This window comes from Lynx canadensis, chromosome X, assembly GCF_007474595.2.
Source record: "Lynx canadensis isolate LIC74 chromosome X, mLynCan4.pri.v2, whole genome shotgun sequence".
Classification (NCBI taxonomy): domain Eukaryota; kingdom Metazoa; phylum Chordata; class Mammalia; order Carnivora; family Felidae; genus Lynx; species Lynx canadensis.
Genome location: NC_044321.2, coordinates 64070672 through 64080135, shown reverse-complemented (window position 1 = coordinate 64080135; position 9464 = coordinate 64070672).

The window sequence follows — 9464 nt, the reverse complement described above, 5'->3', positions numbered from 1 at the left end:
TTTTCTTTTTTTTCAGGATTGCTTTGGTTATTTGGTTTTTTTTTTTTTTGTGGTTCCAGACAAAATTTTAGGATGGTTTCTTTCAATTCTGTGAAAAATACTGGTAGTGTTTTGATGGATTGCATTAAATGTGTGGATTACTTTGGGTAGTATAGACATTTTATCAATGTTTGTTCTTCCAATCCATGAGCATGGAATGCTTCTCCATTACATTGTGTCTTCTTCAATTTCTTTTGTAAGTGTTCTATAGTTTTCAGAATACAGATCTTTTACATTTTTGGTTAGGTTTATTCCTAGATATCTTATTGTTTTTGGTGCAATTGTAAATAGGATCAATTCCTTGATTTCTTTTTCTGTTGCTTCATTATTGATGTGTAGAAATGCAACAGATTCCTGGACACTGATGTTATATCCCGCGACTTTGCTGAAGTCATGTATTTGTTCCAGTAAGTTTTTGAAGTATTTCAGATTTCCTACTTAAAGTATCATGTCATCTGTGAATAATGAAAGTTTAACTTATTCCTTGCCAACTTTGATCCCTTTTATTTCTTTTTGTTGCATGATGGCTGAGGCTAAGACTTTGAGTATTATGTTAAATAGTAATGGTGAGAGTGGACATCCCTGTCTTGGTCTTGACCATAGAAGAAAAGGTCTCAGTTTTTCCCCATTGAGGATGATATTACCTGTGAGTCTTTCATATATGGCCTTTATGATGTTGAGGTATATTCCCTCTATCCCTAATTTGTTGAAGGTTTTTATCAAAAATGGATGCTGTATTTTGTCAGATGTTTTTCTGCACCTACTGAGGGGTCAATGGTTCTTATCTTTTCTTATATTAATGTGGTGTATCATGTTGACTGCATTGTAAATATTGAACTGCCCCCACAGCCCAGGAATAATCCCACTTGATTGTGGTGAATAATACTTTAAATGTAATGTTGGAGTCAATTTGCTCATCTTCACCCTTTAAAAACAACTCCCCTCCACTACCTCATTGTAGACAGCCACTTCACTGTCTTGCCTGCAGCTCCATTGCAGTGTATTCAATAAACTTCTATCTCCTTTGTTCTGCCTTAGGTGAGTTATTTCACCTCTTGTGCCATTGGCTTCCAACCAATCATCACACCACATTTGAGGTCCCCCATCTAATCCAAAGACGCCCCTTTAAACACCACATGAAACATGACTAAAACATAGAGTGAAAGCTGGAAAATGGTTGCAGATAATATGGAGAATAAGGGTCAGTCAAATTACAGCAGTCTCATAGCAAAGCATCAGTATTTAGATTTTAAATCCATTGTCCAAACAATAAGGACACCTTTAAGATTTTGGATGAGGAAAATGATGATAAAAATGTCTTTACTTATTTTATTCTAAGGATTTTTATTACCCTAAGTAGGGGTAATGTCATTACCAAAGAAACTAAAAGGGGGATAATTTGGGGGATGATATAAACACACACACACACACACAGACATTTTAATAATGTTTGTTCTTCCAATCCATGAGTATGGAGTACTTTTCCATTACTTTGTGTTTTCTTCAATTTCTTTTGATAAATGTTCTATAGTTTTCATATATCTATATCTATGTTATATATAGATATTATATTTATATAATTGTATAATATGTATCTCTATATATTATATTTATATATATCTGTCAATATAGAAAACAGAGAAAAAAATAAAAAAATAAAACAACCCAAAATTATTTCCTTGAAAAATCAACAGAATTGAAATACTTATTGTTAGACAGACCAAAAAGAAAATTCTAAAATTACTAGAAAAGAGAAATCTCAGATTACTAGAATAATAAATGAAAAATGGTGTGTTATAACTGATATTAATAAATAAATAAGATTACATAAAGATAATAAGATCAATTGCATTCAAATAAATTTGATAACTAATATGAAATGGAAAAATTCCTAGAAAGACACAAACTCCTGAGAATGATTTACCAAAATGGGGTATTTACCCAAGGAAAACAAAAACACTAATTCTAAAATATATATGCACTCCTACTTTTATTGCAGCATTATTTACAAGTCAAGATATGGAAGCAACATGAGTGTCCATCTATAGATGAATGGATAAAAAATATGGGTTATATGATCATCCAAACATAAAATAAAGAAGGAAACAATGGCTTTGAATGACACACTGGACCAGATGGATTTAACAAATATACTCAGAACATTTCATCCTAAAACAATGAAATATACTTCACATTCAGTTGCACATGAAAATTTCTGCAGAATAGATCACAAGTTAGGCCACAAAATAAGCCTCAACAAATTCAAGAGCATTGAAGTAATATCATGCATCTTTTCTGACCACAATGCTATGAAATTAGAAATCTAACCCAAGAAAAAGTCTGAAAAGACCACAAATACATGGAAGTTAAATAATATACTATTAAACAATGCATGGGTGAATGAATAAATCAAAGAAGATATTAAAAAAAATACATGGAAACAAAAAAAAATGAAGACAAAACAATCCAAAACATTTGGGATGCAGCAAAAGTAGTTCTAAAAGGGAAGTTTATAGCAATACAATGCAACCTCGAGGCAAAAATAAAAAGATACAAAATTAAAAAAATAAACAACCTAACCTTACCCCTAAAAGATCTAGAAAAAGAACAACAAAACAAAACACAAAACCAGCATGAAAAGGAAATAATAAAGTTTAGAGCAGAAATAAATGATACAGAAACTAAAAAAAAATAGATCAGATCAATAAAATCTTTTGAAAGATCAACAAAATTAATAAATCTTTAGCCAGACTCATTTAAAGAGAGAGAGAGAGAGAGAGAAAGGGCTCAAATACACAAAATCACTGATAAAAGAGGAAAAGTAAGAGCAAACACCACAGAATACAAACAACTATAAGGGGATATTATGGAAAACTATATGCCAACAAAGTGGACAACCTGGAAGAAATGGATAAATAGCTAGAAACATAAGTTACCAAAACTGGAGCAAGAAGAAAGAGAAAATTTGAAGAGACCAATTCTCAGCAAGGAGATTGAATCATCAATCAAAAAACTCCTAACAAAAGCCCAGGACCGCATGACTTCACAGGTGAATTCTATAAAACATTTAAAGAAGAGTTAATATTATTCTTCTCAACTATTCCGAAAAATAGAAGAGGAAGGAAAACTTCCAAATTTATTCTATGGGGCCAGCATAACCATGATAACAAAACCAGATAAACACACCATGAAAAAGAAGGACTACAGGCCAATATCTCTGATGGAAATAGATGCAAAAATCCTCATCTAAATACTAGCAAACATAATCCAGCATTGGAAAAATTACTCACCATGATCAATTGGGATTTATTTCCAGAATGCAAAGGAGGCTCAATATTCACAAATCAATCAACGCAATACATCATATGAGTAACAGAAAGGATAAAAACCAAATAATCATTTCAATAGATGAATTATCTCAAAAGTATTTGAGAAATAATAACAAATATTCATGATAAAAGACCTCAACAAAGTTGGTTTAGAGGAAACGTACCTCAACATACTGAAGAAAATATATGAGAAACCCACAGAGGACATCATACTCAATAGGAATAAACTGAGAAATTTTCCCCAAAGGTCAGAAAGAAGAGAAAAATGTCCATTCTCACCACTTTAATTTAACACACTACTGGAAGTCCTAGACACAGCACAGAAGAATCAAAAAGAAATAAAATGTATCCAAATTGGTAAGAAAGAAGTAAAACTTTCACTATTTACAGATGTGACATATTATCGATAGAAAATCCTGAAGATTCCACCAAAAAATAACTAGAACAGATGAAATAATTCAGTATTCATAGGATTCAAAATCAATAAACAGAAATTTGTTGCATTTTTATACATTAATAATGAAACAGGAGAAAGAAAAATTTAGAAATTTATCCCATTTACAATTGCACCCAAATTAATAAGCTACTTAGGAATAAACCAAACCAAACTGGTGAAAGACCTATACTCTGAAAACTATAAAACACTGATGAAAGCAATTAAAGAAGACATAAAGAAATATAAAGATATTCCATGCTCATGGGTTGGAAGAAAAAATACTGTTAAAATGTCTAACTACCCAAAACAATCTACAGATTTAATGCAATCCCTATCAAAATACCAACAGCATTTTTGACAGAATTGGAACAAACAATCCTAAAATTTTCATGGAACTAAAAAGACCCTGAATAGACAAAGCAATTTTTTTAATTAATTTTTTTATTATTTAGACAAAGCAATTTTGAAAAAGAAAAGCAAAATTGTAGGTATCACAATTCAACTACTTAGTATTACAAAACTGTAGTAAATGAAAGAGTATGATACTGCCATAAAAATAAACACATGGATCAATTGAATGGAAGAGAAAACCCAGAAATAAACCCATGATTATATAGTGAGTTAATCTTCAACAAAGCAAGATAGAATATCCAATGAGAAAAAGAGTCTCTTCAACAAATGGTGCTGGGAAAACTAGACAGCTACATGCAAAAGAATGCAACTGGAGCACTTTCTCACATCATACACAAACATAAATACAATATGGATGAAAGACCTAGGGGTAACTGAGTGGCTTAGTTGATTGAACGTCTAGTTTCAGCTCAGGTCGTGACCTCGTTGGTTCAGGAGTTTGAGCCCCACATTGGGGGCGGGGGCTCATCCCTTCACCACTTGTTCTCTCTCAAAAATAAGTAACATAAACATTAAAAAGAAAAGATATGAATGTGAGACAAGAAACGATCAAAATCCTAGAGAATACAGGCAGTAATTTAGTATTTTATTTTATTTTATTATTTTTAAATTTACATCCAGGTTAGTTAGCAACAATGATTTCAGAAGTAGATTCTTTAATGCCCCTGACTCATTTAGCACATCCCCTCTTCCACAATTCCTCCAGCAACCCTCTGTTCTCTATATTTAATAGTATCTATGTTTTGTCCCCCTCTCTGTTTTTATATAATTTTTGCCTCCCTTCCTTTATGTACATCTGTTTTGTATCTTAAAGTCCTCAGATGAGTGAAGTCATATGATACTTGTCTTTTTCTGACTAATTTCGCTTAGCATAAGAACCTCCAGTTCCATCCACACAGTTGCAAATGGCAAGATTTCATCCTTTTTGATTGCCAAGTAATACTCCAATGTGTGTGTATATATATATATCTTCTTTATTCATTCATCCATAGATGGACATTTGGGCTCTTTCCATACTTTGGCTTTTGTCGATAGCACTGCTATAAACATTGGGGTGCAAGTGCCCCTTCGAAACAGCACACCTCTTTCTGTTGAATAAATATTTAGTAGTGCAATTGCTAGGTGATTCTATTTTTAATTTTTTGAGGAACCTCCTTAACTGTTTCCCAGAGTGGCTGCACCAGTTTGCATTCCACCAGCAGTGCAAAAGAGATTCTCTTTCTCCGTATCCTCGCCAACATATGTCGTTGCCTGAGCTGTTAATTTTAGCCATTCTGACTGTAGTAAGGTGGTATCTCATTGTGGTTTTGATTTGTATTTCCCTGATGATGAGTGACATTGAGCACTCTTTCATGTGTCAGTTGGCCATCTGGATGTCTTCTTTGGAAAAGTGTCTATTCATGTCTTTTGCCAATTTCTTCACTGGATTATTTGGTTTTTGGGGGTGTTGAGTTGGATAAGTTCTTTATAGATTTTGGATACTAACCCTTTATCATGTTATGTCATTTGCAAATATCTTCTCCCATTCTGTCAGTTGCCTTTTAGTTTGGCTGATTGTTTCCTTCACTGTGCAGTAACTTTTTATTTTGATGAGGTGCCAATAGTTCATTTTTGCTTATGTTTCCCTTGCCTCTGGAGAGATGTTGAATAAAAACTTGCTGCACCCAAGGTGAAAGAGGTTTTTGCCTGCTTTCTTCTCTAGGTTTTTGATGGCTTCCTGTCTTACATTTAAGTCTTTCATCCATTTTTTTTAAATTGTATTTATTAATTATTATTTTTTTTTAATTTACATTCAAATTTGTTAGCATATAGTGAAACAATGATTTCAGGAATAGATTCCTTAGTTCCCCTTACCCATTTAGCCCATCCCCCCTCCCACAACCCCTCCAGTAACCCTCCGTTTGTTCTCCATATTTATGAGTCTCTTACGCTTTGTACCCCTCCCTGTTTTTATATTATTTTCATTTCCCTTCCCTTATGTTCATCTGTTTTGTCTCTTAAAGTCCTCATATGAGTGAAGTCATATGATATTTGTCTTTCTCTGACTGACTAATTTCACTTAGCATAACACCCTCAAGTTCCATCCACTTAGTTGCAAATGGCAAGATTTCATTTTTTTGATTGCTGAGTAATACTCCATTGTATATATATACCACTTCTTCTTTATCCATTCATCCATCGATGGACATTTGGGCTCTTTCCGTACTTTGGCTATTGTTAAGGGTGCTGCTATAAACATGGCGGTGCATGTGTCCCTTCAAAACAGCATACCTGTATCCCTTGGATAAATACTTAGTGTAATTGCCAGTTTGTAGGGTAGTTCTGTTTTTAGTTTTTTGAGGAACCTCTGTACTGTTTTCCACAGTGGCTGCACCAGCTTGCATTCCCACTAATAATGCAAAAGAGATCCTCCTTCTCTGCATCCTCGCCAAAATCTGTTGTTGCCTGAGTTGTTAATGTTCGCCATTCTGACAGGTGTGAGGTGATATCTCATTGTAGTTTTGATTTGTATTTACCTGATGATGAAAGCAGTTGAGCATTTTTTCATGTGTTGGTTGGCCATCTTGATGTCTTCTTTGGAGAAATGTCTATTCATGTCTTTTGCCCATGTCTTTACAGGATTATTTGTTTTTTGGGTGTTGAGTTTGATAAATTCTTTATAGATTTTGTATAGTAACCCTTTATCTGATATGCCATTTGAAATATATTATCCCATTCCGTTTGCCTTTCAGTTTTGCTGATTGTTTCCTTTGCTGGGCAGAGCTTTTTTATTTTGATGAGGTCCCAATAGTTCGTTTTTGCTTTTGTTTCCCTTGCTTCCGGAGACATGTTGAGAAAAAAGTTGATGTGGCCAAAGTAAAAGAGGTTTTTGCCTGTTTTCTCCTTGAGGATTTTGATGGTTTCCTGTCTCCGTTTAGGTCTTTCATCCATTTTGAATTGATTTTTGTGTATGGTATAAGTGGAAGTGATCTGGGTTCATACTTCTGCATGTCACTGTCCAGTTTTCCCAGCACCAATTGCTGAAGAGACTGTCTTTATTCTTTTGGATATTCTTTCCTGTTTTATCAAAGATTAGTTGGCCATATGTTTGTGGGTCTATTTCTGGGTTCTCTATTCTGTTCCATTGATATGAGTGTCTGTTCTTGTGGCAATACCATACTGTCTTGATGATTACAGCTTGAAGTCTGGGAATGTGATGCCTCCTGCTTTGGTTTCCTTTTTCAAGATTGCTTTGGCTATTTGGGGTCTTTTCTGGTTCCATACAAGTTTTAGGATTGTCTGTTCTAGAACTGTGAAGAATGCTGGTGTTATTTTGATAGGTATTGCATTGAATATGTAGATTGCTTTGGGTAGTATCAACATTTTAATAATATTTGTTTTTCCTATCCAGGAGCATGGAATCTTTTTCCATTTTTTTGGTGTCTTCTTCAATTTCTTTCATAAGATATCTATATTTTTCAGTGTAAAGATTTTTCACCTCTTTGGTTAGGTTTCTTCCTAGGTATTTTATGGTTTGTGGTGCAATTGTCAATTGGATAGTTTCCTTGATTTCTCTGTCACTTCATTATTGGTGTATAGGAATGCAACCAATTTTTGTGCATTGATTTTATATCCTGCAACTTTGTTAAATTCATGAATCAGTTCTATCAGTTTCTTGGTGGAATCTTTTGGGTTTTCCATATAGAGCATCATGTTATCTGAGAAGAGTGAAAGTTTGACATCTTCCTGGCCAGTTTGGATGCCTTTTATTTCTTTGTGTTGTCTTATTGCAGAGGTTAAGACTTCCAATACTATGTTGAATAACAGTGGTGAGAGTGGACATCCCTGTCTTGTTCCTGACCTTAGGGGGAAAGCTCTCAGTTTTTCCCCATTGAGGATGATATCAGTGTTGGGTCATTCATATATGGCTTTTATGATGAAGTATGATCCTTCTATCCCTACTTTCTTGAGGGTTTTTATGAAGACAGGATGCTGTATTTTGTCAAATGCTTCCTCTGCATCTATTGAAAGGATCATATGGTTCTTGTCCTTTCTTTGATGTGATGAATCACGTTAATTGTTTTGTGGATATTGAACCAGCCTTGCATCCCAGGTATAAATCCCACTTGGTCATGGTGAATAATTTTTTAAATGTATTGTTGGATCTGCTTGGCTAATATCTTGTTGAGGATTTTTGCATCCATGTTCATCAGGGAAATTGGTCTATAGTTCTCCCTTTTAGTGGGGTCTCTGTCTGGTTTTGGAATCAAGGTAATGCTGGCTTCATAGAAAGAGTTTGGAAGTTTTCCTTCCATTTCTATTTTTTGGAACAGCTTCAAGAGAATAGGTGTGAACTCTTCCTTAAATGTTTGGTAGAATTCCCCTGAAAAGCCATCTGGCCCTGGCCTCTTGTTTTTTTGGCAGATTCTTAATTACAAATTTGACTTCCTTACTGGTTATGGGTCTGTTCAAATTTTCTATTTCTTCCTGTTTCAGTTTCGGTAGTGTATATGTTTCTAGGAATTTGTCCATTTCTTCCAGATTGCCCATTTTATTGGGATATAATTGCTCATAATATTCTCTGATTATTGTTTTTATTTCTGTTGTGTTGGTTGTGATTTCTCCTCTTTCATTCTTGATTTTACTTATTTGGGTCCTTTCCTTTTTCTTCTTGATCAAAGTGGCTAGTGGTTTATCAATTTTGTTAATTCTTTCAAAGAACCAGCTTCTGGTTTCATTGATCTGTTCTACTGGTTTTTTTTTTTTTGTTTCAATAGCATTAATTTCTGCTCTGATCTTTATTATTTCCTGTTTTCTGCGGGCTTGGGGTTTTATTTGCTGTTCTTTTTACAGCTCTTTAAGGCGTAAGGTTAGGTTGTGTATCTGAGATCTTTCTTCCTTCTTTAGGAAGGCCTGTATTTCTATATACTTTCCTCTTATGACTGCCTTTGCTGCGTCCCAGAGGTTTTGGTTTGTGGTGTTATCATTTTCATTGGCTTCCATATATTTTTAATTTCCTCTGTAACTTATTGGTTAGCCCATTCATTCTTTAGTAGGATGTTCTTGAGTCTCCATGTATTTGTTAACTTCCCAAATTTTTTCTTGTGGTTAATTTTGAGTTTCATAGCATTGTGGTCTGAAAATATGCACGATATGATCTTGATCTTTTTGATTGAGCCCTCTTTCTGAGTGCTGATTTGTGTCCCAGTATATGGTCTATTCTGGAGAATGCCCCATGTGCACTGGAGAAGAATATGTATTCTGCTGCT